At 36.0% G+C, this 15,591-nt stretch overlaps 1 pseudogene; it reads left to right on the top strand.

Annotated features, from left to right (window-relative positions):
• The first annotated feature begins 10,578 nt into the window (after positions 1 to 10,578).
• The window catches only part of LOC102042130, a 46,807-nt pseudogene continuing 41,794 nt past the window's right edge, over positions 10,579 to 15,591 (top strand).

Here is a 15,591-nt window from a genome sequence, read left to right as displayed (position 1 = left end):
ACATTAATTTCCACACAGGATATTTATGAACCTCATGAATGATACTTAAAGAGCCTTTAATTTGTATCTCTTTAGACTACTACAAAACATATCATAAAAAGTGATCTCTGAGGGATCCAGGATTAAAAGCATGTAAATGCTATTTTGTTTTGCTCAGGTGCATAGATAATAATTTTCTTAAGTTTTATTTATTAAATTGACTGTGAGTTGAGTGAATTGCAATTCATTCACCCTATGGACATTCAGTCTTCTGGGACAAAGAATGTGTCTTTCATTATTTTTCACATCCTAGGCAACATAGCCATTTTTGGTGTAGGTCCCAAATACCACTAGCAATCATGATAATTTACGTACAAGGCAAGGAGGATACATTACACCAACTCACCATTACAGAAAAAGAAATGTTATAACTCTGAAAAGCTTTCAAATAAATATGAATCATAGTCTTCTGCCCTGCAAGAATATTAATGCCTTGCCAATTTGAAGTGAGTTTAAATTTCAGGTTTTAAGGCCAGGAGACCTAAAAAAACTGAATACTTTTATCAAAACTGACTTCCTGTATAGTACTAGATATAAAGTTCCACCAAGCAGTGATGGTACCAGGTTCAGTAAATTGTCGCTGAAATAGAACAACGTCTTCAGGTCATAGAGTACATGTCAACTGCTTTGCAAATTGTTACAACACTGAAGGGCATATGGTGATTTTTTTTCACTTTTCCATTCATTTCCTTTGTTTATTTTTCTAACTTCTTTTTTTTTGTATCTTGAATTCTGTTAATACATTTTCCAGATCAAAAAATTCCCTATCTCCTCACGATGCAGCCTCACCTTGAATACTGTGTGTAGTTTGGGCAACACAGTCTAAGAAAGATATTAAATTATTAGAGAGCATCCAAAGTAGGGTGGCAAAGATGGTGAAGGGACTTGAGGGGAAGCTGTATGAGGAGCTGCTGAGGGCGCCTGGCCTGTTCAACCTGGAGAAGAGGAAACTGAGAGGAGACCTCATTGTGGTCTGCAACTTCCTCATGAAGGGAAGAGGAGGGGCAGGCACTGATCTCTTCTCTAGGGTGATCAGTGACAGGACTCCAGAGAATGTCCTGAAGTTGTATCAGGGGAGGTTTAGGCTGTGTATTAGGAAAAGATTCTTCACCCAAAGGGTGGTTGGGCACTGGAACAGGCTGGCCTGGGAAGTGGTCACAGCACCAAACCTGACAGAGTTCAAGAAGTGTTTGGACAATGTTCCCAGGTACCAAGTGTGACTCTTGGTCCTGTACAGGGCCAGAAGTTGGACTCAACGATTCTTGTGGGTTCCTTCCAACTCAGCAGATTCTGTGGTTCTGTGAAATGTACCGTGTAAAGATCACTCTTCTGGGTCAGTCATCTCATACTCTTATCTGATGTAAGTAGATGGAGCTTCTCGAAGTTTCTCACAAAAAAATGTTAGAAATTTAGAGAAGCTAAGTTTTCTGTTGTGATCATTGTCTTCCAAGGACACTGATCACTCTCAGAGTGACACTGATCGCTCTTCATATGACATCTCTAGAGAAAAAGAACAGTTTTACTGTGGTGGTGTCACTCATGCTAAATTATTACACTGCCTTCTGAGTAGAGGCAATCAAAAACATTCTGAATTTATTGAGAAAAAAAGTAATTTGGTTGTCTGATAACAATTTACCTGTTAGAGCATGCCAAAAATTTTAAGCAAAAATATAATCATCCTTATTAGGCATTAGTTTGACAGTACAGAATGGTACACCCTATTTTTAACTGTGTGTTAGGAAAAAAGCTATCAGCTAGCCACAGTGTCATTTCTGCCTGAGGAAAAATGAAACCACAGCTCCCACTTATCAGAAGTTATAAGGTACACAGTCTGAGCATGTAAGAGATGTTCTATGTTTTCTCTGTTCACACTGTTCTACAGTTTATGAATATTTAAACATTCATTGCTGCAGTGTGGAAATACAGATAAACTCTTTTTCAGTTCCGTGTCCTTGGAGGTTTCAATCATTGGTACTCTGTTTCAGAAATAATTTAATTCCAATAACAAATATTCAAGGAGGCTTGTTTTAAAAATGCTTGCAGTTAAAATACTTGTTTGAGATGTGGGAGTCTTACTTTCTTATCTGCTTTCAGGCTGATTTAGAGTTAGCTTTTTGTGTAATGCAGTCTAGGAACAGCATTTACTATTTTCATGGCCACCTTACATTGAGGGATTTACCATGAGCTTTTCATCTTACAGAATCCCTAACACCATTTTAAACTTCATGTCTTCTCAAACTATACTATCATTCACTCTGTAAAAATGACCTTACAGCATTCATTGCTTCATTTCTTTAAGGAGTATGTAGGCTGATCATAATTAGCAACTGTTTATGCTACTTTGCCAGTCTTAAAGATGCTTGGAATTTATTTTTTTGATAAGGAAACAAAAAGGTATCCTTTTTTGCTGGTATTGGATAAAATACTTTACAGTCCCTAGGTTAGGAAGTAAAATTGCAAACATCCCATTAAATCAATATTGTAATAATTCATCACAAATTTTGTAATAATTCATCACGGAAATTTCATTTAAGCCTTCTTTAGAATAATATTTTTGACAACTCAAAGTGTTTTATGTATTAAATACATGATTTTAATAATTAGTGTTAGGAGTTGCCAAATCTGGAATAGAGTTGAGCCTGTCACAGTGCCACAATCACAGATGTATCCAATATTTAGATTTAATATGCATTCTCATAAGCACATGCAATCCATAGGCACAAGACAGCTGTAAAGCTGCCTTGTCCTGATGAGTGTCGTGCCCAGCCCCTGGGGCTGACACCCTCATGGGATGCCCTGGGAAGAGCCAGGTCAAAGGCACATTTCTCCAGACTGTTGGGGTTGCACTTAGCACAGCTGTGCCTCTGCACATCCGTGTGTACATGGATTTTATCTTAAAATCACATGCTGTCCTGCTAGACTGGGACTGGTTTGTCCACACTGTGGGTGGGATTCACCATGAATTTCAGTTTGCACAAAGATCAATAACACCTGCAGTACTTCCAGATCAAAGCAAGTGACATACAACTTATTTGATTCGGGTATAACCCAATAGTAGGGATGTGACATGAGAATATGTTAAAGGGGAGAGCTGATGAGAAGGGTCCAGAAGTAAAACAGACAGCCAGTTAAAGGGGATACTTTCCATAACCCAGATGCACTGTTTCAGTGAATAAAAAGGTTTATTTGACGATCTTAGGCTTTAGTTAGTATTCTGAAAAAACTGAACATAATCCTAGGTATTATGTCCTTTGAAAGCACAAGTATAACTAATGCCTAAGTGTTCTTAACATTTTCCAGCATACTCGCTTACTTGACTTTTTTTTACTATTATTAAAAAATAGTCAGGTCCTATTGACTGAACCTATTGCCTATTCAAGAAAGAAGATGCAAGCAGTTTTCACTGTTTATCATGTTAAAATGACAAAAAATATTGGTTATCAATAAGAAATTAATCAAGCCTAATTAAAAATATAAACATAAAATGCTCTTCTGCACATTTTTAAATGCATTTTACTAAAGTTTATATTTTCCAAGTAAAAAGACTTTCAGAATGTAAACAAAGCCAAGAAGTAACATTTTCTCTTGAATTAGTCAAAATTTAAAATTCTTGTCGAATTTGTCAGCAAGACACACACAGTTAGGTTTATTACCACCTGCTTTATCGGTTGTAGAAGCTACCATATTGAATGAGCTAATGTAATCAATTTAGCCTCTGTATCATGAAAAATATAGACTACATAGACTATTCAGAAAATAAAGTCCATATACTCTCTCTATATTTAATCCAAAGATCGAGTGCACAGGGCAGAGTAGTGTGGAGTCACAGTTGTAATAAATAAAAGATGATTTCCAGGCTGCACTCAGATATGTGTTTTAATTGGAATACTTTAGCTGATTTTAACTTACATAATTTGCTGTTTTCCAATTTTTTGGTTCAATTTCATGTACAAACATGCTAAAATATCAACATTTAATAAAGTGTTTCCCATCAGGAGTGGACTTTTGAAACAAATTTCCACTTTCCATACACTGATTTATTTTATGGAGTGCATAAACTGGATTCATTTTTCAAGGAACTAAATTAAAGGCCCTGGTCAAATCTACAGGTTCAGACTGGGCTCAGGTCAGCTAATACCCTTTCCTTTTCATGTTAGTGCATAGTTCTTGTAAATTTAGAAGAAAACTCCAACACCAGTACAGCTAAGAGCTCAAACCATGAACTAGAACTACCCACAAAATGAATTGATTCAGCCTCATCATGGAAAATCAGAACACAGAGCAAAATAAAAATAGCCTACAGATTTGCATATGAAGAATAAAGGTGTCAGGACAACAAATGTGCCATCTTTTTTCAGGCTGCAAGGAAACAGAAATTTCTGTATAAATCTTGCTGTTGAGGACAGGCTGCAACTGCACAGCAGTTCAGCAGTGAACCAGCTCTTCCTCCACACACAAACGCCAAATAAACCTGTTTGCCATGCTTTAGAATAAAACCCAGGCATATGCAAACATGTGAGCAGATTTTGCACCTGGCTAAAAGTTAAGCATGCAGTCAAAACACACCCAGCTCTTTGGTTGAACTGGTTTTGACCATGCACTTAGGCTTTGATACCAAGCTCTACCAATGGTGTGATACAGGCTACAATCCAAGCCATTAATTTAACATTCTTTCATGCTATAAGACCACTGTTGAAGAAAAAAAGCAATGCAATAAGAAGAAGACGAAGAAGAAGAAGAAAAAAACTTTCTTCATTCTTTGGAATTATATTTAGCAAAAAGATGTCATAAAGCATGATGAACTACTGTAACTTACCTTAATTGAAGCATTTCTCTAACTGTAAATATTTCAACAGGTTTTTCTTAAAGAATGACATTTTGAAATACTATCTTGCATCTAACCATATATATATCTGCCCTTATTCCCTGAAAAAATATTTTATGGCATGCAGTCTACTCAGTTAATTTTATTCTCTCCTGTTAACCATGTTGAGACAATGAAGATTACACTGCACAAAAGTCACTTTAAATTCAGTTTAAAAAATGAATAAATTTTAATTTTAAATTTCATTTTTAAATACTGTGGTAGTTAAGAAAAATGAAAAATTCTCCTTTGGCCTCTTTGATTCAGTGTTCTGAACTCTGTAAGATATTCCCTATGTTGTGAGTTATACTTCAGACTATGTCTAGCTTAGTCCCATTAACTATAGTTAAGTTTTCATAATGGTTACAAAGAGATGTCATTATTATCATTTAACTCTACGAACTCTTGATATTTTTAATGAAGACTCAGCTCCTGTTTTGAATTTCCATGAAGCTGTTTCATATTGCCACATAAATAAAAGAAGAATTTTGCTAAGATATGTATGCGTGAAGCATCATCATATAGTTAATAATTATTTTTAATGAAAATAAAACTGTGGGAAATTGACACACATCTCATTGAATTATATGAAGATAGTTTGGATTTTTTGTTTCTTTCCATTGTGACTGCAGTAATATTTTATTACTTTTAAACAAAGTAAAAATTAAAAAAATCTAATGTATTATGTCTATTTCAATGGGAATTGTTTAGATAGTTTGGCAACTCTGGCAAACTGAAGTTTTAATTTGGCATTTCTTGTCAGTCTTCCCTTTTTTACTTGGTTAACTGCTATATAGCATTACAACCATATTCTCTTTCTACTAATTTAAGATATTTTAATTAAAGATATAAAAGACAGTACAGCCTCCAACAGGATACAAGCTGACTATATTTTTAAAAGTTCAAAACTAAGAATATTTGTCACATAGTCATGAAGAACCCAAATGTAATAATTCATATGTATTTATAAAGAAATTAATATATATCTATAAAGAAATGTTTCATGGTACAAATTCAAATTAGACAAGAATCATTTGCCAAAATATGAAGGACCATGGTCCTGATCCTGTTAATATTCTCTGCAGTTCTGAATCCTTACACTTAATGGGATGTATGGAAAGAAATATTATGTTGTCTTTGTATTCAGTGTCTGTCTTAATTTTGATTAATCTATAGCACAGGTAATCATTTTCGCACACACACACACACACACACAAAATGCCATTCTTATAAAATATTAAGCTTTTATTTATTTGTTTGTTTATCTTTCCAGAGTTTGAAGCATCAAATATGAATTCTCATAGTCTCAAGTTTTTCCTAAAGAATGTCTTTTACTAACTTGATTTTGTTCAGTCATACCCAGTGATGTCTCTGGTGATACGTTGTGGACAGATGGACTGCCTCCCTACAACCTCAGAATTTCTGAACTTACCCACTGCCAACACATATTTCTGTTTTCAGGACAAAGTGTTTTTGCAGTAATGGACAGACTTGATGTGCTATGTTTGTAATTAGCGCTTTTTTTTTTCTTTATATTTTCAATGAAGCAGGAATATATCTCTTGAGAAAGGAAAAGACCCTCTATCTTTTTCAATGTCTGAATGACCTTAGTTTACAAGGATTTGATTTTTTTCATTTTTCTAAAGTCAGGTTACTCAGCTTTTAAGTTTTTAATGCACACTTTTTTATTATGTAAGAATAATAATGATGGACTAATAATAATAAGTCTCTTCTTTAAGACACAGTGCTTCCCAGGTTATCTGTCCAACCATATGCACAACATAATTTATATCTGATGATTCATCTGTCTTCAATAAAATTTTCTGGAATGATGTTAACTCTGACAGCACATTACAAAAGAAGAAACCTGGTACTCTGCATGGCTAATCCACCAGGTGGTATGATTCTAGGATTTTAACACATTTTATGGTGCTGTTTTTTTCTGTCATATTTATATTACTTTTTCACTGGAGAGAGCAAAATGGGCTACACTTGGAGAGAATGGAACAGCTCAATGGAGGGCTGAGGAAAAGGCTACATTTTGTAATTAATGTATAATCACGCTATTTGCATGTCATTTAGCTAGTAAAAGGCTGCATATTAAGCACTTCAATTGGTATTACTTTTAGGTGGCAGCAACTGGAAAGAACAGTTTTGGACCTAAGGGTATGCACTGGAGTACTCATACAGTAAATGGAAATGAAACAGATGTACCTCTGTTTTCATAAAGTTTCACTTGAAGACTTGCCAAACTGTAATGTAAGTTTGTATAAAGTCATAGTGCATATTTTTGAAGTAGACAGAAAAGGAATTTCAATACTTTGGTTGGTGGAGGCATGAAAAACATTTTTCTAGTTCAATGTATGATCTGTTATGATCCAGTTGTTTTGATTTTTCCAGCATAAAAAAAAGAGGATTTTTACATGCATTAAGCTAGACAAATTTCAAAACAGTACAAAGTGGCTCCTCATTCTCAATGCAGACTTGAGTATGTGTTCCCAACACAGAGATGGTGACAGGGAACCCTGTAGAAAAAGATTAATGACACTAGAATTTACCAGCTTGGTGCTTACACTGCACTTTCAGTGTGCATGGGTAAAGTGTTTGTTTTCCTTTTTAGATTGCTTACCACTGCTTGATTTACTGGGCAGCAGAGTGAAGACAAGTTTTTAAATAACTGTGGCATGGCTACCACCCTTCTCAGCAAGCAACTGAACTTGTTTTAGATTACTTGTTCAGTAATAATGTTCAGAAAATAATGTTATACTTCTTACTACCAGGATTTTCCTCATGAAACATGAACTTAGAGGATATTGCCTTTGCAACTCACTTCTGATTTCAGATATCTTTGAGATCCATTATCCATGAGGGCAAAAATTTATGAGCAATCACAGAATCTGTGAAAGGATCCCTAAAATATCATATAGGTAGTAGTAATTCCTTTCAACTATACGAGGTATGTAAAAGTCAAAATGATTAATGTTGGTTTTCAGTGAGTTTAAGAGGTTTACAAAGGCATCACAAATTCCTAAGTGACTACAGTGCAACATGACATTGAATGAAAATCTGATTCTTGGTTATTCTGTTGAAAATTCAATTATTTTAATTCAGCTGCAACTGAGGAATTGTAAACAACTCATGTAAAAAAAGGCAAACTGCTTTCCTCATAAAATCTTATTAGAGGTGTAACTCTACTGATATTAAGGGGGTCACATAAAAAAAAGATTTTAATCCATTCTGTTCCAGCTGGTGGAAAGATAGATAAAATCAGAGGAAACAGAAGTTTCATTCAAATCCTAACAGAGGTTATAATGGTATGGAAATTACAGGGTAAAATACAGTTGCTACTTGCTGGATGGAATGTAGTTGGCATCCTTGAAACCCGTTCCATGGTGATTCCTCACACCCACAGTCTGCAGCCACAGCACCTGCTGAGGGGATGGAGCAGAACGTGGAGCAAAGTGGAGACTCCACAGCCAGGCTCTGTGGAAATCCTTGCAGGGAGGGAACCCGATGGAACTTTGCAGCTGAGAAACTCATAACACCTGTCAGGCAGGGGAGAGAGGGGAATATGTCCTGCTGCTGAGCCAACAACTGGGTGAAATCACTCTCCTCAGATTAACGTGGTTCATTAAAGCCTAATTGTAATGCTAACCCACACCTCCATCCCAAAGTTACCTGACTACAAAATACCACCATGCATGTGTTCCTTTTTTTGGACTGTATCCTTAAAAGTGAAACAAGAGAATTTTGCACCAGTCAGCAACAAATGATGTTGATGAGAGTTACTCATGTTCCAATTAACCATAAAGCAATTGTATAAAATTCAAGAATGGGGGGAAAGTTAGAGAAAACTCCACTGTAACTGCTGGGATCATGCTGAACCTGTCCTGTAGGGACACCTGTTGGGCAAGAACCACACTATCCATGCTGAATACTTTTTCTGGGGGTTAGAGCTTGTCTGTATTTTTCTTTGACTGTTTCTGCAGTACAGTACTTGAATCTTCACCTGTCACAATTTTATGTGAATAAAGAGTGTAATTATGCAAACTGTTAGTGTGAGTCCTTCCTGGGTGCTGTCAGTCACTGGCAGCAGGGAATATGCTCAAATAAAGAGGAAGACCCACTGAGGAGTCTCCCTTATGCTGTTGGAATGTCCCTGAATAAGTCAGTCAAACCACCTCCCAGTCTAGCAGGACTGCTCAGGGAAGGGTCTCCTGACAGGATGCTCACAGACTGCTCATGCACAAGGGGCTCAGCTTTCTTGGGTCATTGAAAAATGCTAAGAATCAAGGAAATCTCCCTTTTTCAAGCGATACAATTGTAGATCATCATTCTTTACAAAACATTACAGGTCCTCGTTGCCCTCCATCTGAGAAACTCCAGTTCCTCTTAGTCTTTTATTTGCACTTACAGTGGATTTTGTGAGGGAACTGTCATTCTATGTGGATAAACTGAGCAACTTAACAAAATATTGCAAGCTTGTTACTGGAAAAAATGTTCAAAAACTGGCATGAATTGAGACACTTTAACAGTCAGAGGTCTGTCTGAGACACGCTTCATAACAAAAATTCATCTTCCCAATTAGTCAGAAATTGTAGTTACTCAATATCAACTCCTCTTTTTGAGTGTGCTTATAGACACTGTCAAGTTTGAATTGCTCTACCTAAAGAAAAAACCAACTTTCAGAAAGCAAATCTACTTTCAGAAAGACTTGCTGAAAGTACGGACAAAGGTGGGTAATCACCTGAGGGAGAGGGAGAGCTCATGGTCTGTGATTCCACTAATGAATCACCCAGAAAGGGAAGACTTAGGCTGAGGTTATCCAAGGTTTGACTTTGATGTCATGCATAACACCAAAAATGAGAATCTTATTTTTTAAACAGTTTTGCTTAGACTTTTCACAGCAGGTGAGCAAAGATTATATGAAAAACCAGCAAGTGCCCCAGGAATGAAAAAAGAAAAGGTAAAAAAAGGTGCCATCAACATCTAGAGGACAGGTTACAAGAGGGTAATTTTAGAATGACCCTGCAGATACGAAGATCAGCTAAGCAGAATGATAATTGTGGTTTGCATACTGTAAAGAAACTTAAGCCCGGCTTTCCTTAAACATCTGCACTTTATTTACAAAGGTGTAGTCTAGTTCTCGGAGACATGAGTGGTAGAGTGAAATGAAGGTGTACTCTATATAAACAAAAGTATACCAGTGAAATTAGTGCACAAAATATCTAAAGTTTCAAAGGTCATAAGGGTATTCTGAAATGACACCACATTTCACTATGAGAAACTTCGGCTTCTCCGATGTCGATGGTTCGTGGAGACATCTCCACATACGTGGCCTCCTCTGGGGGAGAGAGCGGAGGGAGCGGAGCCAGGACCGCGTTGGCAGAAGGCGTCGAGGTCAGCCGCTTGATCAACTGCTTCAGAAGGGTCCAGAGGGCTAGGGAACTCAGGAGAACGACAATGATAACAAAAACAACAAAACTCAAGTCTTTTAAAAGAGTGATGGCCCAGCCCGAAAGCCCAGAGTCTGGAAAGAGGTGGTAAAGCCAGTCAGTTGATTCCTGCTTGATGTCGGCGATGTTCTGCCGGAGCTGGTGGACCTCGGCCTGGATGTCTGGTGCCTTGGTCTTTAAATCGAAGCAACACATGCCCTGGAACTCCCTGCAGCTATGATGGTGCTTGAGCAGCAGGAAGTCCAGGGCAGCTCGATTTTGGAGAACCGCCTGCCTGGTGATTCTCTCCTCTGCTAGGAGGTCCGTCAGTGCGGCTGATGTCAAATTGGCTTGTTTAGCTGCCCAACATTCTAATTCACCCAATTCGCCCAGGGCCTTGGCCCCCCAGAAAGACTGGTGACTTGTTAAGCTTCAGCACCTTAATGGTGGAATGCAAGTAACCTAACCTCCAAATAATAATAATGCCTTATTTTTTTGATAGCAATCACTTGCCTTTGAGAGAAGCCCATTCATCTATTTTAAAATAATGTTGGATTGGTATTTTTAGCCAAGTGTGTGATCTATTGATCCAACAGCCCATCTGATACTCCTGCATTTACATGAGTCCCCTAGGTATACCTTTGATATAAAGCCATTCAGTCCATACTTCAAAGGTTCAGATTGGAAAAAACAAGCCTCTACAGTATTCTACACTAAATTAAAAGCAGACATCAAATAAGCTAGTAAAAAACATAGATTACCATTCAGATAAGGTCTTAAGACACATCCTAGTATGTTCATCTTCACCCTTGGAGGTTACAAAAATTAGTGACAAGCAAACAAATGATACCACTAAAGGTAAACAGCATGTGGGAAGCAGCTACATCTGCAGTTATACTTTCAGGGGGTGCAATTGTCAGTCTGCAGCAGGCAGCAAGTGTGTGGGATGGTGATGAGGAGCTGTCAGAAGGCTGTGGTCACCTCTTAACCTAGATCAGCCCCAGCTGAAACAACACATCCAACTCTGCTAATAGGTCCCTATTATATTTAGGAACTTTTGAATATTTAGCACAGAAGCTGTGTCTTCTACATAAATTAAAAGGTACTGCAATTACATTTCCTCATTCCACTGATTTCATTAACTATTAATTATGGTTCAAGTGCAGCCATGGACTGAGTCAGATAAGGCATCATAAGTTCAGTGCTGCTTTACATGTACAAGAACAAAATGTTCCTTCTTATACCAGTCAGTTCTATGAAATGACTTTTCCTGAATTGCAAAAAAGCCAAGTGCAGGGTAAATCAACAGCACTGAGATATGAAGAAATATCCAAAACAAAAAATGACAGGGCATTTCTTGCTTAATTAAAAATTACAAAACAGATTTATTTCCACTTCTTAAATTTTATTTTTCAAACCAGATATCTTCTTTTTTTTTCTTTTTTTTAATAAGCTCTTGGAAGGTCAAGGAAGATGGGAATCTAGTTTCAATGGATAAATATAAAGGGAAAAGCTTACACCTACCATTATGAAATAAACATCACAAAAAGGCTCTGTGTGTGTAAGGAAACACAGAGCACTACAATGGAACAAGAAGAGGGCATGAAAGTAGCATCAAAATTGTTGTGCAACAATAAATGTTATTCCTGTGCTTTTAAAAGCTCACTGAAGTCAGCAAAAACTTTCCCTCTGCATAGCAATCCATTAGTAATATGCTTGTTCCAAAAAGCTCTGTGTCCAAGAAAAATTGACAAATATTTATGTGAGAAAATATTTTTTAAAAAGTAAGTTTAACCATAGAACAATGGAATTTTCAGTTTGGGTCACTATCTGTCTCTAGGGAAAAGTTACATGGGAAATTCTAGAAGTAAATCAACAACAAAATTTCATGTACTTAATTCTGTATCCCAAAGGACCAATTCTGAAGAAAAATTGAGAGATGTTTGTCCCACCATATTTCTTATAAAATGGGTCTCCAGTGAAGGAGGAAATAAATTCATTGCTGCTCGGGGTTTGAGGCAATGAGTGGATATAACATTTTTTTTAAACAATACAATTGTAATTTCAAATATAATCTTTCAGAAGTTCATATCTTACCTCAAAATAAATTTACCTTGCCATATATTTATTCATGCACCTGATTTCACTTGCTGTATAGTCTAATAATATTAATTAATGAGAAATAAATCTCTAAAAATAAAACTATCTCTACCTTTGCTCCCATTTTTTACAGTGAATCTATCCACTGAAAAGACTCATTTTTCCAAAATTCCATAAATTTAAATGAAGTATTCTGCTTACAGAAAATATTTCTTTTAAATGTGTGTGTTTCAAACTCCTTGTTCACATGGTTAGAGTCATTTTCTGGTTAAAGCAGAGATGAGAGTCAGGAAATCTCTGTTCTAGTTATCACGCTGTTACTGATTTACTGTGAGATTCTGGACAAATTCTTTTGCATTCTGTGCCTCCAATTCCCGTATAAAAACGAAGAGACCATTATTCATTGGGCTTTTTAGATTCCTTTGGAATCTTCCATAGATGCTCAATATTATGATTAATTATTACTATCAAAAATATATATATATAAATAAACACTGACCACATTGTAATGGCAAAGCTGTCTCTGGGATTTGTTCAGTATTCAGATATGAGAAAATGAGAACTATTCCAAATGTTAATCTAATGGTATTTGAAATTTGAGACAAACCAGAATGAAAATATTTTTTTTCTTTTACATAACTGCAACTTTTTAAAAGACAATCCCACAAACCAAAATTAGTCTGGTTAGTTTTATCTTTTGATTAATATGCCCATGTCTTTTAAAGAACAGCTGAACTAAATGTGTAGATATTAACTAACTATAGACTACTAGAAAAGTGCATAGCTTCTCTTTGAATGCATATATCACTAAAGATGGTGGGGTTATGGTTTAAACTTTGAAAAAATAATTCTGATTTCCTTATTTATGAAGATGCACTTAAAATATGAGTTTGCAGTTTTAGAACTGTGTATCAGATTTAATGGCAATACAGTATAAATGGCATATTAATTGCTAGTTTAAGTTTATAACCTTGCCTTTTAGAATCTCCAAAATTGGATCACTTCATACAGAGTAATACTGACAGTTAAAGTACTCAACAGGAAAAAAACCCCACCTGTATGGTAGTCCTAGTATTGATTTAAATGAGACCCTGGCATGATATTGACTTTTTTTTTTCTGTACCTGCTTAAAAAGTTCTGCCATTGAAACATTAATTACCAATGACCAGAAAATGAAGGATTTTGTCTTATAAATTTTTGTACTACAAGTAAAAAATGAAACAAAAACATAAATGCAATTCAGCCATGGGAAATAAATATGTGAGTTCTTTATCATTCATGTTTTATTATCATAGGAACTTATTCAAATTGCTGGAAATTAATTGTAATGGACAGTCTGCAGCCTTGTCTCATTCAGTGGTGCAGGGGAGGTGACATTCCCACCAGTTCTATAGCACAAGTCACTTATGTTTGGCTTGGGCTGGGAACACAATCCTTGTTTTCAACTGACCCCTTACCATCAATGGTGACTGAGAAGGAAAACCTCTTGTCCTGGGTTGATCCTAAAGTGTCAGCTTAATTGTTTGCCAAGCAGCAAAGTAACAATTGTTCCCAGTCATTAGAGAGATTCATGTTAAATTGGTTTCCCACTCCCAAAATTTTGGAATAAAAAAATATTTTAAAATAAGCAGTGTCTCATAAGATTAACAGCTTCAGGAAAGCATGCTTTATATAAAACTGATGTTGCATAAGACAAGATAAACATTGGGCCATATGTTTCAGTAGTACTTAATGCTAAAATTGCTTCAAAATCTAGTACACAAGATAAAACTACCTTTGCTATTAGAGGAGAACCATAAGACAGTGCTAAACCTAAAAGAAACACTGCAAAGCAAAAATGCATATTTTTAATGAAAGTGTGGAAAAGATCTAAGTAAGGTCAACAGTCATGTAAGGTTATTGGAAAAATTATGCAAATTGCTAGAGAGAAAAGAATTATTGCCCAATGCAGTCCAAAATCTATCATCACTCCTTTGTTTTGTATCTCAGCATAAAACTGTGTGTGTGTGGGTGTGTGTGTGTATGTGTGTCTTTGGTTTCCATCTCACACGACAAAATTTACATTGCACTTTGAGTTTTTTTTCTCTTAGAATGGATTTATCAGTATTAGCTATTAATAAAGGGTATTGAATAATTAATAGCATTAAAATATCAAATTAATAATAAACAGCATTAATGCAATCAATAATTAAAGACATACTAATTGAATGATTGGTTAACTGTAATTGTGAAGCTTAAATTATGGTTTGCTAAATTTCATATGTTTTTGTAGAAAGGCTGTTCGGTGGATGAGGCTCATTCTCTTCGTATCTCACACGAATTCCTCATTTCATCAGAACTAGATGAAAACCAAGGTAAAGGACTGAAATTTAGTGAAGATACCACCAGCGACTTTCATGCAAACAGTCATAATCAGGAGCTTCATTTTTACTCTTTTGAAAGGATTTGACATTAGATATATTGACTTTTAATACCCTGTATATAATGGAGTTTAGAGAACCTAGAGGATGACTCAACTGGCTAACCAGTATGTGTTCAGTTTAGCTATCTAGATAATGATGTTTACTGGCCTGTGAAACACCCCAGAGCACCTGAATTGTCTGTGTAGATCTGGCAGACATAACATATGATCCACAAGTGACCCCCATGTATTTACAGAGAGGAAGGCAGAGGACAGGAAGATAACCTAAACTTTTAAAATAGTAGAAATATATGTGTATTTTTGTTCTCTAAATGTTGTTGACTCTGACGATTTGATTTCAGTTGAGAATTTAGACTCATAATGTAAATACACCAAATTTTAGAAGCCCCAAATGATGTCACATGCCACACTATGTGTCTGAGTGTCTCTCTTTGAGGCTTTTGATACAGGAAGTAGACAATGTCAACAGATTTGGATGTAGTGGAAGTTTGGGTTTGAAATCCCATTATCTAAAGATCTGAATGATAAGGTTGAACTTTCAGAGAATTGACTTTGAACCTGTGCTTTAAATTTCTATTTTCAAGCACCCAAAGTTTTAACAAGCTTTGGGAAGATACGCACAAATCCTGAGGAGAAAAAATGCTTTTGTTATTTCATGATAGGTTTGGACCAGGAAAGGAAAAGAGTAGTGGCCAATTCAGATCCAGCTGAAGAACTTGAAACGTTCTGAC

This window comes from Geospiza fortis, unplaced genomic scaffold, assembly GCF_000277835.1.
Source record: "Geospiza fortis unplaced genomic scaffold, GeoFor_1.0 scaffold264, whole genome shotgun sequence".
Classification (NCBI taxonomy): domain Eukaryota; kingdom Metazoa; phylum Chordata; class Aves; order Passeriformes; family Thraupidae; genus Geospiza; species Geospiza fortis.
Note: the sequence above shows the minus strand (reverse complement) of the source record. Positions and strands in the feature narration are given on the sequence as shown.